The sequence below is a fragment of the Nerophis lumbriciformis genome, linkage group LG13 (assembly GCF_033978685.3).
Source record: "Nerophis lumbriciformis linkage group LG13, RoL_Nlum_v2.1, whole genome shotgun sequence".
NCBI lineage: Eukaryota > Metazoa > Chordata > Actinopteri > Syngnathiformes > Syngnathidae > Nerophis > Nerophis lumbriciformis.
The window spans coordinates 31019140-31040420 of NC_084560.2; the positions used below are offsets into that span (position 1 = coordinate 31019140).

Genomic DNA, 21281 nt, shown 5'->3' on the forward strand with positions numbered 1-21281 from the left:
TGTAAGTGACTTGATACCAAGATAAACTATCGTGTCAGCGTGTAGAAGCGTTTACTAGTGTCGTTACAAAGAAACAGTGTAAAGAAATACAACACACTAATAGTGTTTTAAAAAATATTTGGTCATGTATCGACCTGGGCCGATAAGTCAATCGGACGTTAAATGAAAATGAACTCGCTAATATTGCCGGCATTGATAAATTGTCATGTTTGTGTGTTTGTTTTCTTCGTCTCATACTTAAAGGGGAACATTATCACCAGACCTATGTAAGCGTCAATATATACCTTGATGTTGCAGAAAAAAGACCTTTTTTTTTTTAACCGATTTCCGAACTCTAAATGGGTGAATTTTGGCGAATTAAACGCCTTTCTAATATTCGCTCTCGGAGCGATGATTCACATCGGGAAGCAATCCGCCATTTTCTCAAAAACATTACAAACACAGAGTCAAATCAGCTCTGTTATTTTTCGTTTTTTCGACTGTTTTCCGTACCTTGGAGACATCATGCCTCGTCGGTGTGTTGTCGGAGGGTGTAACAACACGAACAGGGACGGATTCAAGTTGCACCAGTGGCCCAAAGATGCCAAAGTGGCAAGAAATTGGACGTTTGTTCCGCACACTTTACCGACGAAAGCTATGCTACGACAGAGATGGCAAGAATGTGTGGATATCCTGCGACACTCAAAGCAGATGCATTTCCAACGATAAAGTCAAAGAAATCTGCCGCCAGACCCCCATTGAATCTGCCGGAGTGTGTGAGCAATTCAGGGACAAAGGGCCTCGCTAGCACGGCAAGCAATGGCGGCAGTTTGTTCCCGCAGACGAGCGAGCTAAACCCCCTGCATGGCTTGGCTCACACCGTCCCGAAGATGATCAAGAGAAGAATATCGACCCTAGCTTCCCTGGCCTGCTGACATCAACTCCAAAACTGGACAGATCAGCTTTCAGGAAAAGAGAGCGGATGAGGGTATGTCTACAGAATATATTAATTGATGAAAATTGGGCTGTCTGCACTCTCAAAGTGCATGTTGTTGCCAAATGTATTTCATATGCTGTAAACCTAGTTCATAGTTGTTAATTTCCTTTAATGCCAGACAAACACATACCAATCGTTGGTTAGAAGGCGATCGCCAAATTCGTCCTCGCTTTCTCCCGTGTCGCTGGCTGTCGTGTCCGTCGGTTTCGCTTGCATACGGTTCAAACCGATATGGCTCAATAGCTTCAGTTTCTTCTTCAATTTCGTTTTCGCTACCTGCCTCCACACTACAACCATCCGTTTCAATACATGCGTAATCTGTTGAATCGCTTAAGCCGCTGAAATCCGAGTCTGAATCCGAGCTAATGTCGCTATAGCTTGCTGTTCTATGCGCCATGTTTGTTTGTGTTGGCATCACTATGTGACGTCACAGGAAAATGGACGGGTGTTTATAACGATGGTTAAAATCAGGCACTTTGAAGCTTTTTTTAGGGATATTGCGTGATGGGTAAAATTTTGAAAAAAACTTCGAAAAATAAAATAAGCCACTGGGAACTGATTTTTAATGGTTTTAACCCTTCTGAAATTGTGATAATGTTCCCCTTTAAGGTACATAAGGTTTCACTCTGTGTATTTCTCTCAGCATCTGAGCATGTTTGTTCAATAGCACAGTGTTTTTCAACCACTGTGCCACGGCACACTAGTGTGCAATGAGGTTATGTAAATAACGCAAATAATGTGCCGTTGTTTAGCATCAGTGCTATCTAGAGCTCGGCAGAGTAACCATATTCCCTTACATATCAGTAGGTAGCAGCCGGTAGATAATTGCTTTGTAGATGTTGGGAACACATCATGTGAGACCCCGATGGTTTGTCGTGATCACAATTGGCAGACGACAGTGGGAGGCAGTGTGCAGGTAAAAAGGTATCTAATGCTCAAACCAAAAATAAAGAAAACGTGAGTGCCCCTAAAAAAAGGCACTGAAGCTTAGGGATGGCTATGCAGAACGAAACCAAAACTAAACTCGCTATAAAGGAAACAAAAACAGAATGCTGGACGGCAGCAAAGACTTACAGCGTGTGGAGCAGAGATGGCGTCCACAAAGTACAGCCGCACGACATGACAATCAACAACGTCCAAACAAAGAAGGATAGCGACAACTTAAATATTCTAGATTGCTAAAACAAGCAGGTGCGGGGAACAGCGCTCAAAGGAAGACATGAAACTGCTACAGGAAAATGCCAACAAAACAGGAAAAGCCACCAAAACAGGAGCGCAAGACCAGAACTGAAACACTACACACAAGAAAAAACACTCAAAATAAGTCATGGCGTGATGTGACGGGTCGTGACAGTAGACCTACTTTGAGAGAAGAGCTATAGTGATGCATGTTTGATTATGGTTTAAATTCATATCCAACAATTGCGACAACAACTTTTTATTGTTATTATCGGCTACTGAGTTTAATTTTTTAATGATTCCTGCTGGTGGTGAGCCTTCGGATTTTTTCAATGGAAAAAAAATGTGCCTTGGCTCAAAAAAGGTTGAAAAACACTGCAATAGCAGAACTAAATGAAGGGAGTGAACTCTCTTGAGTCATCCCCAATCTTTGTATCTGTGAGTGTAGGCGGGACCGACAGCGACAGAGCCTCCCTAGGAGGAGAAAAGAAAATTGCAAAGCCTGATGTACGGAATTTGCAAAAAAAAAAGTGATGGCAACAACAAAAGAAAAAAAGTTTTTACCAATAGAAAATATCAATATCTTTTATTTTTACTCACAGAAATTGTGTGTTTATTTTATTTTTTATTGTTTGTATACTAATGTAGAATAATAAAAAATTATTGACCTTCTGATTGCAGTAGAAAAAAACCAATGAAAATAAAAATGTTGCGTTTAAAAGGTTACTTGCATTATACATTATGAATTAGGGATGTCCCGATCCAGGTTTTTGCACTTCCGATCCGATACCGATATTGTTTTTGCATTTCCGATCCGATACCGATACTGACCGATACCGATACTGGCCGATACTGGCCTATCCGAGCATGTATTAAAGTTTAAAGTTATTTAGCCTACCGTATTTTCCGCACTATAAGGCGCACCGGATTATTAGCCGCACCTTCTATGAATTACATATTTCATAATTTTGTCCACCAATAAGCCGCCCCGGACTAAAAGCCGCGCCTACGCTGCGCTAAAGTGAATGTCAAAAAAACGCTGCGCTAAAGTGAATGTCAAAAAAACAGTCAGATAGTTCAGTCAAACTTTAATAATATATTGAAAACCAGCGTTCTAACAACTCTGTCCCAAAATGTACGCAAATGTGCAATCACAAACATAGTAAAATTCAAAATGGTGTAGAACAATAGCAACATAATGTTGCTTTAACGTTAATGTCACAACACACAAAATAAACATAGCGCTCACCTTCTGAAGTTATTCTTCATTCGTAAATCCTTCGAATTCTTCGTCTTCGGTGTCCGAATTGAAAAGTTGGGCGAATACGGGATCCAAAATGGCCGGTTCCGTCTCGTAGAAGTCATCGGGAGTCAGTGTCGCTGTTGTTCTGTGAATCCTGCCTTCCGGAAAGCTCGGACCACAGTTGTGACCGAAATATCTGCCCAAGCATTTACGATCCACTGGCAAATGTTGGCGTATGTCGTCCGAGGCTGTCTGCCCGTCTTAGTGAAGGTGTGTTCGCCTTCGGAGCTGTGTGAAAAAAGCCACCCGGCCTCTTCGCGTAAACTTCCCTTAACCACTCGCTCATCTTTTCTTCATCCATCCATCCCTTCGAGTTAGCTTTTATGATGACGCCGGCTGGAAAGGTCTCTTTTGGCAAGGTCTTCCTTTTGAATATCACCATGAGTGGAAGTTAGCATGGCAAGCTAGAACCACAGTGAAGGATGACTTCATTCCCTGTGGTGCGAATATTCACCGTACGTGCTCCCGTTCCACAGTGCGGTTCACAGGAATATCAGTTGCTGTGAAATACGGTAGTAATCCGTGTGCGGATGGAGAGATTGCGTCTTTTTATGAACCGGATCGCTTATTAGGAGCCATTTTGTGGTCTTTACAGATGTAAACAGGAAATGAAACGTACGGTGATATCCGCGCGTTTTTTCTTCTTCTTCCGGGGGCGGGTGAAGCGCTTCCTTTTCTATGGGGGCGGGTGAAGCGCTTCCTGTTCTATGGGGGCGGGTGCTTTCCTTGGCGGTTGCTTGCGTAGAAGAAGAAGCGCTTCCTGTTCTACCGGGAAAAAAGATGGCGGCTGTTTACCGAAGTTGCGAGACCAAAACTTTATGAAAATGAATCGTAATAAAGCGCACCGGGTTATTAGGCGCACTGTCAGCTTTTGAGAAAAATTGTGGTTTTTAGGTGCGCCTTATAGTGCGGAAAATACGGTACTTAGTTGTCAGAATCATGTTGAAAAGGGTTTTAGTACTCTTGATAACAACTAGCCAGCTGAATTAGGGGAGTTTGAATAATACACAATGGTTGGTAACAAGAAACTGACCTGTTTATTCAAGGATAAACACAAAATAGACAAAATTATACATGACAAACAGAAATGGCATCATTGAACTAGGGCTGGGCGATATGGCCTTTTTTTAATACTGCGATATTTTAAGGCCATATTGCGATACACAATATATCTCGATATTTTGCCTTAGCCTTGAATGAACACTTGATGCATATAATCACAGCAGTATGATGATTCTATGTGTTTTGATTGATTGATTGAGACTTTTATTAGTAGGTTGCACAGTGAAGTACATATTCCGTACAATTGACCACTAAATGGTAACACCCGAATAAGTTTTTCAACTTGTTTAAGTCGGGGTCCACTTAAATTGATTCATAATACAGATATATACTATCAGATATATACTATCATCATAATACAGTCATCACACAAGATAATCACATTGAATTATTTACATTATTTATAATCCAGGGTGTGGAGGGGGGCGCCGGATGTAAGTGTCAAAAAGACAGCCAAAAGAGTTTGATATGAGAATAAATCTAAAGTTAAAATATAGGGTAGAAATGCACCCATTTGCAGGAAATGTAGTCTTGATTTTCAAAATTTTCTTTCAAGGCTTGCATGTCTACATTAAAACATTCTTCTTCATACTGCATTAATATATGCTACTTTTAAACTTTCATGCAGAGAAGGAAATCACAACTAAAAAAAATCACAAATTTTTTCATACGGTGTTGATGTGGAAATTTTTGCCTCGGCATTTTGATGGTGTGGACGTGTGCACCGAATGAAGATAAGCGTCTCGACAGACGTCACAATATTTGAACAATGATGACGAAAACTGTTTTCTCTGTCGTGTCCGTGTGTCGAAAATTGTTATGCGCTTATTTTTTTATTTGATTTTGTGCGTGGCATAGATTTGCTATGCGCAGAGGACGCTTAAACAGTGCGCAATTGCACAGGCGAGCACCTTAGAGGGAGCTGCGCTAGCATCACAGCTAACGTTAGCCATGCTGCTACCTCTCTGCTCGGGGAGGACGTATACGTATGTGACGTATGACGTGACAGTATGTGACGTGTGTAAGAAGGTGCGCTTGCTGTCTGTGAGAGGGAGACACAGGAAAGAGTGAGAAGAGCCTGTCGTGTAATGCCAGCAGCTAAAAGCAACTGCGTGAGAATTCACAGACGTGTGGATGTGTTGAAGGTGTGCTGGAAAATGCGGAACGGAAATTACGGAGCAGCAGAAAAGTGGAATGTATTATTTAAATCGGTGCGTTGGAAAACACGGACCGGAGTTTTCTTTAAACTGGATCTGGATCGGCATTTTCCCATGCCTTGCCGATACGCAATTTTTGGCAAATATCGGCAGCCGATCCGATCCAAATATCGGATCGGGACATCCCTATTATGAATACAGTAAAATGGTCTTATAATATAATGCTGACAATAATATAATTTATCGACAATAGTGTGTGGGACAATATAGTGTATAGTACAGCAAAATTAGCCATTATCCCCAGATCTAGCAATGACCCAACCCTCATAACCCAACAAACTGGCTGTACACAGTATAACCACAGTAAGGAATATCAGCCAGTTAGAAACACGGAGACAGTTTGTGTATTTATTTGTGTAAGCTAACTCTTCTACTTCTAAACCACTGCACACGAAAGGGTGAACATTTGTCAAAACATGCGCCCCTACTGTCGTATTGACTTCAAATGTGTAACACAGCTCAATACGCTACACAAAAATAACTTAGGGATGTTACCCAAATCATCACGAAATTTGGTACACGACTGACAGGCACCGAACTATAAAATGTGAGCTAAATTGGTGGAAAAATATATCTGCCTGTCAACCAAAATGTCTTTGCAGGTGCACGGGCAAACTTTAGCATCTAATGCCCATAGGTCGTTGATCACTTTTCTTATGGTTATAAAACATTGAGCCGGATACCTCTATTGCATGCACACTAGCATGTCTTCCAATGCATGTAATTTATACTAGGCTTGTGTGCAACAATTCTAGTTTAAAATACAAACAAACAATAATGATAAACATGGGCAACAAGGGCCACAACCTGTCGATAAAAAATGTGTTGTCTTTGTGAAGATCAAACTTCATGTCGGAAACAATGTTATCAGCACTGGCAATCATTTTTTCAACTTTATGACACCTTGGACTCATGTAACCTAGCTGATAAAAGCCATTTAGCCCTTATGCCACCTCCGGCTTTATTCTTTAACAACACCTTTTTTCCATGATGAGAATCTTGCCAGGTAAAATACTTTTCTGTACTAGAAGCTCTTTCTCTCCTAATATATTCCATGTCTACATATTCATAGTATTGAACGGTATGGGCAATGATCAATTCCTTTTATCCTTGGCTCCCCCCCGCTGCCTTCTCTCCTATGGCCCTACAGGGAAAACCCTTTTAACAGATGTGAATTGGAGTGCTTAGTGGCGCGCTGACGCCTTTCACTGCCTTCACAGGAGCAGTATTAGACTGTTAATGAGGGTGAACCTCCGAGGGAGGCATGTTAACATGGCCTATGTGGCTCTTCGGGGAACCTGCTAAGCGCGCATCACTATGGAAAAACTGACAATATTTCGGTCTAGACGAGTGAATGTTTGGCTGCCTGATTGTCTATTAGGAGCACCAAAGGGGGGGAGAAACAGTCATTTAATCAAATGAATTAGAGCATGAAGGTCCACGGCCTGCGCTCCAAATGCTGTGATGGAATAAACAAATAAAAAAGTTTACTCCTCCAGTCATAGAGAAACAGAGCTAATGATAAAACAATACAGGCCTCCTGTTAAGAGGTTTTATAATTGCAATATGTCCTACACTTTTACCTCGGTTTTGGTAAGCACCACTTTTTGTGTGATTCCAATGACAACAATAAGTCTGGTTTCGAATACGGCCTCGGTTATCATACGGCCAAACGTTGTGCGTAACAAACTAGTCGATTTGCCTAAAAAAAATTAAATGTTTCTTGGATTTAATGATATGAACATTTCTAATCGCGATTATTGTGACCAAAATTACCAGGGTTATCATCAGTGTTTTATGCTGCCGATTCCAATTACGTGTATTGACTGTAAATCTTTAAATGTATTCATGGTACGTGCTGTTGACAATATGAACTCAATATTTAAACAAGTTCCTTGTTCTCTTCCTCTGTGTATAATATGTTCAGCCTTGTCCTCCAGTGATAATAAGAAATAAAGAATTGCAGGTTATATGCCAAAATGAAATTAGCTAACTGAGAAAAATTAGAGGCAACTGAAATGTAGTTCTTCAGAAATATGCTGCGCATATTGTGGACTGAAAAGAAAAGTAACAAAGAGGTGCTAGTGCTGGCAAAAACAAAAACAACTCTTATTGCAACGATTCGAAAGAGGTAGCTGAAGTTTCTCGGGACATATCATCAGAAAAGATAGCTTAGAAAAACTGATGTTAACAGAAAAACTAGATGGAAAGAAAGCTCCAGCCTAAGAAATATTATCGGAAATATCAGTAATATAGAACTCATACATAGGGCTGATGAAAGAGAAGAGAGGATAAACCTGATACTCCATGGTTATTATTAGCTTAGAGGAGCGTCTCCACACTGTGTATGGAGACACATAATTAGCTGCTAGCTGCTTGTTAGCCGGGGTACTAAAAATGAATACTAAGTCAGCCAGAGGAGAGGTTTGTGATTGGCAATAAAATGCAACATTCGACAATGGCAATCATATACTTTTTCAAGAAAATCGGGCGATAATACCGGTACCAAAATGTATTTCGATACTTTTGTAAAATAAAGGGGACCACAAAAAATGTCGTAATTGGCTTAATTTTAACATAAAATCTTATGCATAATAAACATATGTTTCTTATTGCAATTATAGAACAATTTTGGCAATGAATAACAGTGAACATACTAGCTACTTCTCTTTTAGTAGTAAGTAAGCAAAGCAACTTATCAATTATAGTGTTAAGTAATAAAGAAACAAGTGTCTTTCCTAAATTGACGAGGGCTGGGTGATTATATGATCATGATCGTTGATCGCGATTTATTTGAGTTCGATCACGCTGATCAGCTGTTGCATATTTTCTTGATCAAACATGGGGATAATGTCTGTTAGAAGTTACCGCAGTAGTAAACAGTAGGGAAGCAATGATGCTTGGTATAATTCTGCAAGAAACAATCCACGTTTATTGATCTCTATGTGCCAATTAGCCAAACTCCCTCTCACACCTATTTTCCATTTACAACACCAACAATAGACGCAGGGGCGCCGCTAGGGATTTTGGGCCCCATGAAAAGAATATTTACAGGGCCCCCAACACAGTGTCATTATTTTTTCTGTATTATAATTTCATCATCATTAGGGGCCTCTCTGGGCCCCCCTCCATCATGGGCCCCTAGAATCCGTCTCCTTTACCCCCCCCCTTTTCGGCGCCCCTGAATAGACGTATACTTGGTAGAAAACGCTCAAATGTAAAATAAGGGTACACTCTTCCAAAATGTACAAGCTTGATGCTAGTTTACATTGGATTTGCCAAAGACAGGCTACTACAGGTAAAGTTCGATATAATGCGTTCCAATATAAAGTGATGTTCAATAAAACGCAGTCGTGTCACGGACTTCAAATTTTCGCTTGTTTTTTTTTCACCAAATTATCAACTATCAATACTGTGACGTGGGAGCACTATCCATCACTCACGTCACGTGTGGGGCTACTCACCAAACATCATCGTTATCGTCATCAAACCTCGCAAAGGAAGAAAACAATGGAGCCAGAACACTGCTGGTAAGATTTTGTATCAAAAAAATTTTTATTTGTATTGGCAGCAAACAAGTTTTGGCAACAAAAAAATAGAAACATTGAAAAAATACAATATTTTTGGTGGCTATTTTCGACGCCAATATTCATATTTGTGTGTGTTTCAAAGATTCTTATGATCGTTTCGCTTTTTTTTCGGTTTCGCTTCTACTATCGATTTCCAGGTACCGGAATTAGTATCGAATCGGTTCAAAAGTGAACGGTACCCCTCCCTACATGTAGCTTTATCTGTCTGCATCTGCGTCTGCATGCACTTTAAAGTATGCCGATTGCACCCCTCATTAGTTGAGGTGAAACCCAAGCGTGTTACGCCTGCGTACTTTACTGTTATGTACATTTAACTCATACCTGCTGAACAGTTTTCTCTATGATTATTGTAACAGCCTTGGTTTTATTGCTGTTTGTTAATGTCATTTGGTAATTGATAACGATTTGATCAAAGAGAGAGCTAAGTTTGCATTTCCACCTTAGACTTAGACTTCCTTTATTGTCATTCAAATTTAAATTTTACAGTACAGATAAGAACAAAATTTTGTTGCATTAGTGCAGGATAAAAGTCTTGTCATGCACTAGAAATCGTTATTATAGTGAAAAAGTAAGTTGTTACACAAAATCAGTTTTTAATTTCAGAAAAACCAGCCCCTCTGCAATTAACGCCCCACAACATTTGAATAATCCTTGAATTGAAAAACGCTGTTAAAGTCCATCCATCCATCTATTTTCTACCACTTGTCCCTTTTGGGGTCACGGGGGGTGCTGGAGCCTATCACAGCTGCATTCGGGCCTTGGTATCATATTTCAACTTGTCTACCTCTTCTTCACTTTCTATACGATCTCCTGTTATGACATCACTGCAGCGTCCACATAGTGTGCACATACTGGAACCAGCTTTGACTCATTCTCGCTTTCCTTCTCTCATTAGTTCCCCTCTCTGTCTCCCCCTCAGACAGAATTCGAGAGCAGGATTAGGCCCGGTGCCCAGCGGTAGCGCAAGCGCAGCGCAACTTGACAGACTGTTACTTCAATTTGAGGTATTAGGAACTCAAGCAGGGGTGGCTGATGACAGAGATGAAGGGTGGCCCAGCCAGAACAAACATCCTTCTGGTACAAAAAGAAGAACACTCGGGAACAAAGAGCTTAACATGCCGACCGAGCGCTGAAAATACAGACAGATGCTGGTGGTAGCATAAATCCTCTTTCTCTTTCCTCGAGAAGAAGTGAGCTCCATTGTCTATTAAACAGTAAACACTGCCAGTTTAATGGCTGCCCACTGCCCAGATTACAGCTGATTACAATAACAATAGGATGACCTTTATTTCGCCACCCGGTCGCGCTAGTCACCAGTGTGCCCATCTGTGCAATGCTCTTCATTAAATTCTTTGCACCAACAAAGACCCGGGGACCAATTCATGGGATAATCTACAGTACCCTTGATCAGTCAACTAGTGGCATTGTGCTGACAACCACGGATTGCGGAGGGACAACATGTGGTTGATGGTGGACTCATGCATGTTAGAACCCACTATCCTTAACATGTTCTTTAGTTTGGACAGCTTGATGATGATTTATGGGCATGTTTTGTTTGGGAAAGGTTAAGGATTAGTGTTCGGAGTTAGGTTGGCGCTAGGGTTAGGTTTAGCTTTGACGGTTAGGGTTAGCGTTTAATCTGTAAAATGATCAAACATCATAGTTAATAGTCAATATTCAATGTAAGGCAGGGCGATGTGGCAAAAAAAAAGATCACGAATATTTTTTTCATATCATCCGATCGTGATTAATATCAAGATTTTTTATTTTTCTTTAATTAAAGGCAGATTGTCCCGTGCAGGATTGTAGCGAGTACCGTTGCATCCCTACTGTTTACGACTGCAGTATTCTATAACAGACATTTCCGCCATGTTTGATCGAGGTAATATATGCTAACAGCTGACAACGGTCTTTTTGTTCAAATATATAATCGTGTTTAACAGAGATACATTGGTACAGGTAACCCACACTAAGGCCTGTACCTGGTTTTAGGCCCACTTTTGCTTTTTTTTCGGTACGTTTTGTGGGGGTAAATATAACTTTATTCCTCTCAAAGTTCTTAGTTTTTTTTGCTCGTCATCACAAACATTCTGCAATAAATAAATAATGATAAATGGGTTGTACTTGTATAGCGCTTTTCTACCTTCAAGGTACTCAAAGCGCTTTGACACTACTTCCACATTTACCCATTCACACACACATTCACACACTGATGGAGGGAGCTGCCATGCAAGGCGCTAACCAGCACCCATCAGGAGTAAGGGTGAAGTGTCTTGCTCAGGACACAACGGACATGACGAGGTTGGTACTAGGTGGGGATTGAACCAGGGACCCTCGGGTTCCGCACGGCCACTCTTCCACTGCGCACAAAGTATCAGTGGTGTACTGAATACTATAAGACTTTTCTTTCAAGTTAACATTTACTAAACATCACTTTCAAATGGTAAATTATTATTTATATTCTTTAATTACTTGTATTCATCAGTGCTTCACGCCAGTGCTTTAGCAAACGGCAAGCAGTGACCCAGATTGTGGAGTTTTTTAAAACCCAACTACAATAGCTTATATTCAATAAAAAGTACATAAAAGTGCAGTTTGAATTTAAGGAACTGTAAAATAATGTGTACCAACACATAAAACAAGTTTAAAGATTATTTCAGGAACAAATTGTTTTTTATCCACAAACTCAAAAATTCTTTGAACACAAAGTGTCTGTATGCAGAGTTTTTAGTAGATGTTACATCAAAGGAGATTCATCTTGTTAGACACAAAAACAAAAAGTCTGATTAAAAGTATTTACACATAAAAATGTATTTTTCTGAAGAAATTAGTGGGTGTGTTTATTCTCCCTGTCGGGACTAATACTGTAGTTCAGTCACAAAGACATGTTGTGAGTGCTGGCACGTAAGTCTGCATTCAGGTCAGTATTATTGGTGAGCTGCAGTAAATAGTGAAACTAAAGTCGGTGCTCCTTTTAAGTGTTATGTTTCAACTTTTATGCTAGTGTTAGCCATATTTCTTTATTTTGTTTTCTGGGCTGCACTTCCAGCTGTGTAAGGGGGAAGAGGCACAAGGCTCATTGGACATTAATTACGACGTGAGGAGCCTGAGTTTGGGACGGTGGAATGGGAGGTCGCGCACACACGGACACAAACACGTTCACAAAAACACATGCAAACCTACACAAACACAGACACGTTCACAGACACACGCAGGGTCGCGGTCAATAAAGGCAGGTTGTTCCATGCAGGATATTACCAAGCGCTGTTGCTTCCCTACTGTTTACTACTGCGGTAACTTCTAACAGATATTTCCACCATGTTTGATTGAGGTAAAAAAGCTAACAGCTGATCATCGCTTCCTGCAGGAACCTTGTTTTTGTAACCCTACGTGAGGATTGCGATTGAATCTTTATCCAAACGGAATTATGTGAGCGTCCCGTCGCTCGGCATCCTAGCGAGAGTTAAAATAATACAGTATTTTATTCTGGTTTGTTATTGTTAGTTTGTATGTTTGCGGATGCTAGTGTCACAATTAAAATGCATCCATCACTCGGCTTCTAAAACTTATTGCTCATCCTCTTTGTGTTCGGGCTCAAAAATATAGGTCCTGGATCATAATTTTTCCAAAAGTAATAGTCCGGTGGCCATGGATGGGGTGCTGGCTGTCCGGGGTCGGGGTGGACCGCTCGCCTGTATATCGGTTGGGAACATCTCTGCGCTGCTGACCCGTCTCCGCTCGGGATGGTTTCCTGCTGACCCCACTGTGGACTGGACTCTTACTGTTATGCTGGATCCACTATGGACTGTACTCTCACAATATTATGTTAGACCCACTCGACATCCATTGCATTCGGTCTCCCTAGGGAGGGGGGGGGTTACCGATGTCGTTGTGGCTTGTGCAGCCCTTTGAGACACTTGTGATTTAGGGCTATATAAATAAACATTGATTGATTGATTGATTGATTGATTGAGTTGTTGGCTCTCACAAAGTCTGCTTTATTAGCATTGTTGTTGATAGGGAAGAGATCTTTAGTTCCTAGAGCGACGTCACGTGATCATGTGACTGGGTTCCTCATTATCTCTCAAAATGTTGGTGTCCTAAATCAGACATATATGATTATAGCTTCAATATAGAGGGAATTTGTTTTTCCACTCTACTGGTACTTTAATGGAACACAGAACGATGATGATTTGTGGACATGTTTTGTTTAAAGAGGGTTAAGGTTAGGAGTTCTAGATCTTTAGCATTTATCAAGAGAAACTCAGAACAAGCAATTAAAATGATCTAATAATTGGCACTACAAGGCAATAAAGTTAACATTTTAATTTCATTCAAATACAACAATGTTTCCATTTTACAATGCCATAAAATGATGTATTCTTTTTCAGTCAAATAAGAGATAACATTTTTTGTGACTAACATTTTTCGTTTTCCTGTGAGAAGCCAAATTACACCACTACTAAAAAACAGATGAACACCATTAATCGAATTTAAACCACAATTTTGGCTACCATGATTAAATGAAGGTGAACGCCTGTGATGTTAATATTTAAAAAACAAGCTCCGCTGCAAATCAAATCAAGCACTTTCAAAGCAGAGCAGCAGAAGCGCATCAGTGGCTTGGGTTGAAACCCCATGAAGCGACTGGCGTGGGCGGTAGTCGCCAGAGGTCATTGGGTATGGACACAGAGCTCCATGACCACGCCAACCACCTCACAGGCAATTAAACTTTTCTCGGGACTGCTGTAACCGGTCGGCTCTTTTAACTTCTGTAGAGTCCTCAGCATGCGTTAAAGACCACACCACTGTTATTAAACGACGATAGGCGTGGACACCTAGGTATGAACAGATATGGATATACTTGGACAGGTATAAATGGTAATAATGATAACCGTGGTTAAACTTGAGAAGGGTAGTATTACCGTTTTAATTAAAACTGTGGAAAAAACGAGATTGATAACTGCACTTTGATAAACTTGACTGACTGGCGCCAGTTCGCTATCTTAAATGCTAACATAAAAACATGAGACATTAACGTCTTAACTTTGGTCACGATAACCATGATAAGAAATGTTCATATCGTTAGATCCCTAACACCCGCACAACACAGTTTTGCTTGTCTCTCTGAAGTCCTACTAGCGGGACTAAATCATGCTAAATAGAGTCAAAATACATTTTACGTACTCCCCATTAGAACTTATGCACCCCCTGCATCTGCGCACGTGTATGAATCCAGGGAATGCAAGAATGTAATTGCACATTGAAGGACTCTCATGCGAGTACAACCATTACACTAAATAACACTATATTTTTGTATTTAGTCATTTAATATTCATGTTTAGGTCAAGCGGAGATTTCCAATTGATGACGCATGGCTGTTTTTATATGGCCTTGGAAAAAACCATCAACATTGGATATACAAGGCTATGAGAATGAAAATGAGAAAACAATGAAATGTTAATACCGGTAATGAACAAAAACACAAACAGATTTCTTTGACTATGCGGATAATGTTTAATTAGCCCTTTTATTACACTATTTCATTACTAACAACATGATTACGTCACATTAAACCTAACACCACCTCCGGGACGCTATTACAGCAAGTGGGAAACACTGTCTATTTCCTAATTGTGATTTCAATATTGATAAAAAATTATTGTGATTAATATTTTGGCCATAATTGTATAGCCCCAACAGCAGGACAACAGGTTAACTACTGTATCTCAAAGAAGGCTCTCTAAAAAAAAACAATATTTCTCTTTAAATACATACATTTACTAAACATTCAATCCATCGCAGGTCTTGTTAAACGTTTAATTTCACGGCAGTTTAGATTGGACAAGTTTCACATACTAAGTAGCAATGTTACATAACCCAGTCATGTTTTGTTTCGCTTTCTATAAGGGAGTACGGCATTTTGTGGTTTTAGTTAGCTCCATTAGGCTTCAATGCAAGTGTTTTAGCAACAATGCCGGTGTCAGGCCAGTCCAAGACAATCCCTTCCTAATGCCTCTTTTCCAATGCACAGCTCTTCTCCTCTGTTTAGTGCACTTCAAAATTGTCTGGTGCTGAAGTGAAAAAAACATGCCGCATTGAAGGCATCATTACGCAATGACACAAGCTAACAAACAACAACAACAATGGAGGCGAAGAATGCATTTACTTTTCAGCTTCTTAGCTACGCTCTTGTCATTTAGGGGATCTTTAATTGGCATTTTTAGTGCTAGGTTCCTAAAAACAGCCGAGCACTCTGTCTTATGAAGGATCTCTGACAGCATATTTGCAGTCGTTCAAGTTAAAAAAACAGCAGACCACGTCTCTCATAGAGAGGTACTTTGACTACTGTTTTTTAAGCCGGTCAAGTGCGCCTGTCATTTAGAAGATCTTCAACTGAGACCATTTTTACCCAAGAGTCGACTGAGGGCACCAAGAAAATGAAGCACTTCAGCCAAGTAGAGTCAGTGGAATATAACACTGCAGCATGCACAGTCACAGCAAAAAGGTAAGCTAACTTTAATGTCTGCGGATGTTTATTGTCATGCTACAATGACAGAGTACCTTCTCGTACCGTATTTTTCGGACTATAAGGCGCACTTATAATCCTTTTGTTTTCTCAAAAATCGACCAGTAGATAACAGTCACAGAAAAGAGACACGTGTGGACTGCAGGTTGACGCCTGTTCAAAAAATGACGCTAAAACGCAACACCAAAACTTGAATGTTACATTGAGAATATAGAACATTACCCAAGACTCTACAAAAATCTGTCAAATTGTTTTAGTATTACTTTGGCAAGCTGGGAAGCCGCACCGCTTGATGGATTGTCGCCGCATTACGGCAACTGTAGTCAGACGTACTGTGCTTCAACGTATGTGAAGCACAGTACGTCTGACTACAGTTGCCGTAATGCGGCTTATGGTGTAAGAACCACAAAATAGCACCTATTAGGAGAAATTATGTGGTGTTTTGATTTGCCCTATTATGCAAAACCAACTTTTCTTTCCTAATATTATGTGCTGATTTGTATTTGGGATCTACATAAGTCCCGAAAATTAGTGTATAGTTAAATAAATAAATAAATGGGTTGTACTTGTATAGCGCTTTTCTACCTTCAAGGTACTCAAAGCGCTTTGACACTACTTCCACATTTACCCATTCACACACACATTCACACACTGATGGCGGCAGCTTCCATGCAAGGCGCTAACCAGCAGCCATCAGGAGCAAGGGTGAAGTGTCTTGCTCAGGACACAACGGACATGACGAGGTTGGTATTAGGTGGGGATTGAACCAGGGACCCTCGGGTTGCGCACGGCCACTCTTCCACAGTTCAAACTTAATTTTGTCAGGCTCACTATGGAAATGCTAAAAACTAAAAGAAAGATGACGGGGAGTCAAAGTGGAGCAACATAAATAAGAACGCCCACGTCCTGAAGAGACAGTCAGAAAGCTGCTTGAAAACGGTCTGTAAAACATACTTTATGCAAAATGTTGACCAAAATAACACCATTACATGTTATGTAGACCAGTGGTTCTCAAATGGGTGTACGCGTACCCCTGGGGGTACTTGAAGGTATGCCAAGGGGTACGTGAGATTTTTTTTAAATATTCTAAAAATAGCAACAATTCAAAAATCCTTTATAAATATATTTATTGAATAATACTTCAACAAAATATGAATGTAAGTTCATAAACTGAACATCAACTCAAGTAGACTATTCCATTCATTACAATGCAACAATGCAACAATGCAATATTCAGTGTTGACGGCTAGATTTTTTGTGGACATGTTCCATAAATATTGATGTTAAAGATTTCTTTTTTTGTGAAGAAATGTTTAGAATTAAGTTCATGAATCCAGATGGATCTCTATTACAATCCCCAAAGAGGGCACTTTAAGTTGATGATTACTTCTATGTGTAGAAATCTTTATTTATAATTGAATCACTTGTTTATTTTTCAACAAGTTTTTAGTTATTTTTACATCTTTCTTTTCCAAATAGTTCAAGAAAGACCACTACAAATGAGCAATATTTTGCACTGTTATACAATTTAATAAATCAGAAACTGATGACATAGTGCTGTATTTTACTTCTTTATCTCTTTTTTTCCAACCAAAAATGCTTTGCTGTGATTAGGGGGTACTTGAATTAAAAACATTTACACAGGGTGTACATCACTGAAAAAAGGTTGAGAACCACTGATGTAGACCACAAGGAAGTGTTTTAAATGTAGAAAAGGCCCCTTTAATGCGCCTTATAATCTGGTGCACTTTATGTATGACAATAGACCCGTACAGACCCGTTAATCGACAGTGCGCTTTATAATCCAGTGATCCAAAAAATCCGGTACCCATTTTGGCCAATGGGAAAGTGCCTGGGGCTGTGTACAGAAGTTTTTTTTAGAATAATACAGGATGCAAAAGTTTCGATGAGGTAATGTAGCTAGTTTCTGCAATGCATTCCGAGCAGTCTTTCTTCTGCTCACCTTCCACATACCTGACATGCCAAGCGAACCTTGTCCTAGTACTATCACAGTGGCCTATAAAAGAAGGGTGGGTCGGCAAAAAAAAAAGGTGCGCCATACAATGTGAAACCTGCAGAACGCCAGCTTAAACCTCTAAAGTTAACATGAATAAAAATGAATACATCTGTTGGGCATGGAAGAGAGATCCCAAATCTGGGCAGCATTGTAGTTCCTATGGAGAGACACTAGAAGCAACAAAAGGGTACATTGACCAAATGCTTTTCATTGTTAAGATGTCAACACAAACAACACAATCATAATATATTTAACACTATTATTTAACAAAAAATCACACCCGCAAGAAAATAGGTCCAGTTGTGTTCACACATGCTCGATTTAAAAACAAGCTCCTGTGCATATATGTTGTAATTCAATGTATTCAAGCAAATGTGGTTTATGGGGATATACAATTAAACTGCATGTTATATTTCAAAGAAAATAGGGCCAAATGCGGAGCAAGCGGCGGAGGATGAGGAAGCACCGCGTCCGGCTGCTGGACAAAGACCCTGCGTCAAAACCCGCAAAAGTGACGAGAGCACACAGGCGTTTCTCCTCCAACTTTTACAGCTGTTTTCAAAAACAACCCTCCCAAAAAAGAAGTTACCACAACAAGCAGGTGTGTTTTTCCGGGTAAAAAGTTGCTAAGTTGAGCTGTCTTTGCGTGCCTACCTTAGTGTTAGCTCCAGGGAGAAACAGCGACACTCAGCAACCAGGAGACAGCCGCCTAGCTAACAAGTAAGAAACTTGGATAATTGACGTTTAAATTACACCAAACAGTGTACTTTTACTGTTTTCACCCTTTTTTTTTAATAAATTGTAGACTAACTGTTCAAGCAATGCTGACTTGTTTCTCTGTCGCAGGTTTCAGTGCCTTTACCCTTCCACACTGCATTTACTAGGAACAAGCTCGCAATGGTTGACTTGTGTACATCCGGTAAGCACTTTCAATGTAAAACATTCAAGTGTACGTTCAAAATAAAAATGTTGTCAGAGTCCTAGTTCCATTAGGGTATTTTTTACCAAGTAAATGCAGGGCCCGTTTTACTATTAATTATACCGATTAATTTTACTAGATTTTATTGCAAGAACTTAGAATTAATATAATTAAAACGTGTAATCAACAATCTGTGAGCAATATGTGAACATAATATAAGACAATGTTCAAATATTGACTTAATAATTCACAAGCCGATAGTGAGAATAATAGTGTGGTCTGGTCCATTTTGCTGCCGAGTCCTGATTTTGTAGTCATTAGCACCAAAACTCTAAACATTTTAACGTAACTGCTCAGTGACCTTGTGGTTAGAATGTCCACCCTGAGATTGGGAAGTCGTGAGTTCAAACCCAAGTCATACCAAAGACTATAAAAATGGGACCCATTACCTCCCTGCTTGGCACCAGCATCAAGGGTTGGAATTGGGGGTTAAATCACCAAAATGATTCCCGACCCCTCACCACCCATGTGGTGGAACAATGGGATGGGTCTAATGCAGAGGGTAATTTCACCACACTTAGAGTGTGTGTGACTATCAGTGGTACTTTAACCTTTTTTTCTTTTCTTTTTTTTTAATGTTGGTAGAATTTTGTTTTCATGTCTCCCCATTATACGTATTTACACAGGATTGTATTTTTTAGAAAACCTCTAAAAGTATTACTTTTCTTTATTTGCACACTGTCAACTTTGACCCAGAGCTGACATCATAAAATAAAAAATGTTTTTGTAGTTTAAGTACTGGGCGACCCAGGAAAAGAGAATTGCACCATTATATAATTATTGGTTATATACAAAACACAGTCCACAGTGATGATACAATATACAGTACTATGATGCAACTTACTGGTTCCTAATGCTATTAAATGCATAATTTTAAATTCTGAATACAGTGTAGCATCAACGAGCTTAACTGTGGATTTCTGCATGATTATGATTTAATAATACCTATTATTATTATTATTGTTATTATTGTTAGCACTGTATCAGTATCAAAAAAGGTATTTTAAACTTTTATTTTGAAGGTACCAGTGATTTCCGGTTTGAGTTGCCTGTTGATGTGTGGTCTGTCCCACTAGTGACGTCACCATTGCCGGCACGGGTACAGGACGTCGCTGAGGAAGAGCGACACATTGTGGATCATGGTGTCTATGGAGGATTTTTTTTGTGTGACAAAATTAAATAAATATAAAGCGAAATAAAAAAATAATTTTAATATAAAATAATATGACGGATTTTTTAAAAGCGAATTGATCAATCCAATTGTTGTATATCATAATCTAAACTATTATATTGTACATATATATATATATATATATATATATATATATATATATATATATATATATATATATATATATATATATATATAAACGTTTATTTCATGACCATTTTATCATTTGTTAAAAATATTCATGTGCAACAATTATTATTAATTAATTACTATATTTTATACATTTTATTTTAATTTGATATATTTCAATACTTTTCATATATTTTTGTTTAGTAATTTAATATTTATGTATTTTCATACAAAATACATCATTTTAAAAAAGTATCTTGTTTAATTATCACAATTATTAAGTTACATTATTTATTATTTAAATAGTCTTTTATATATTTATGCTGTCTGTCAAAGTCACCCATCAAAAATAATAATTAATATGTATTTGGCCTTAAATTTATTTAATAGTGGCACAAAATACCCTCCAAATATGTCACCACCGTGCCCGTGACAACTTTTTGCAAGGTAAGTCTGTAAGATTGTCACAAATTGAAAAAAAAAAGTTTGAGACATATTTTCTTACCAAAGTTGTGCAACTTTTGGTATCATTGTATATCATTATGATGAATATACTGGTGTCCTAATTCTTTAGTTGATTACTGTGTGAATAGCAATGAGGGGAAATGGAAGAAGTGGTTTGTAGGTTTGTTTGGCTTTGTTGGAGGTTGTCACTCCCACCTCCAGTTTGAATCACAAGAGGGCAGAGCATCCCTGAAGCTAAGCCGGGCCTCCATAGTCACTCATCAGCAGTGTGGGCTGCATGTCTCATGACTTGTGGAACTTCAGGGAGGAAGAAGGAAGGGGGTTAGCTATGTTTAAGTAGCCAAACCTTGGTGGACCTAATCACCTTTACGCTCATGAGCATGACATTCATGCTATTGCTAATTGGAAAGCAGTGACATAAGAAATACTAAGCAGAAGCACATGCTTATTCTTTGTGAATCAGTGTTTACTATTACATGCAGATTCTTCTAGCACAGCTGGTAAAAGAAAAAGTAGTGGTACACATGTTTGCATTGCTACACCACTTTTAGCAAAAGTCCCCACATGCTCTAAAATATCACTATCATTATTGTCAGCTTTTATGGTACAGATGTTGTATTATTATTTGAATCTCTGTACTATTCCCCATGTGAAATAAATTGTG

The 21281-nt window shown here is 39.2% G+C and overlaps 2 protein-coding genes and 1 long non-coding RNA gene across 3 annotated transcripts in view; 2 read left to right on the forward strand and 1 right to left on the reverse strand.

Moving 5' to 3' along the window:
* Window positions 1–18784, reverse strand: part of nck2a (NCK adaptor protein 2a) — a 71950-nt gene extending 53166 nt beyond the window's left edge. The window contains exon 1 of the mRNA XM_061971046.1: window positions 18528–18784. The gene's annotated coding sequence lies outside the window, so the exon portion shown is untranslated. The remainder of the gene's footprint in view (window positions 1–18527) is intronic.
* Window positions 18332–20135, forward strand: LOC133613613 (uncharacterized). Its single transcript, XR_009816472.2, has 3 exons — window positions 18332–18593; window positions 18720–18792; window positions 19929–20135. It is a non-coding gene; the product is annotated as an uncharacterized lncRNA (long non-coding RNA).
* Window positions 20136–20426: 291 nt separating this feature from the next.
* Window positions 20427–21281, forward strand: part of fhl2a (four and a half LIM domains 2a) — a 50921-nt gene continuing 50066 nt past the window's right edge. The window contains exon 1 of the mRNA XM_061970590.2: window positions 20427–20599. The gene's annotated coding sequence lies outside the window, so the exon portion shown is untranslated. The remainder of the gene's footprint in view (window positions 20600–21281) is intronic.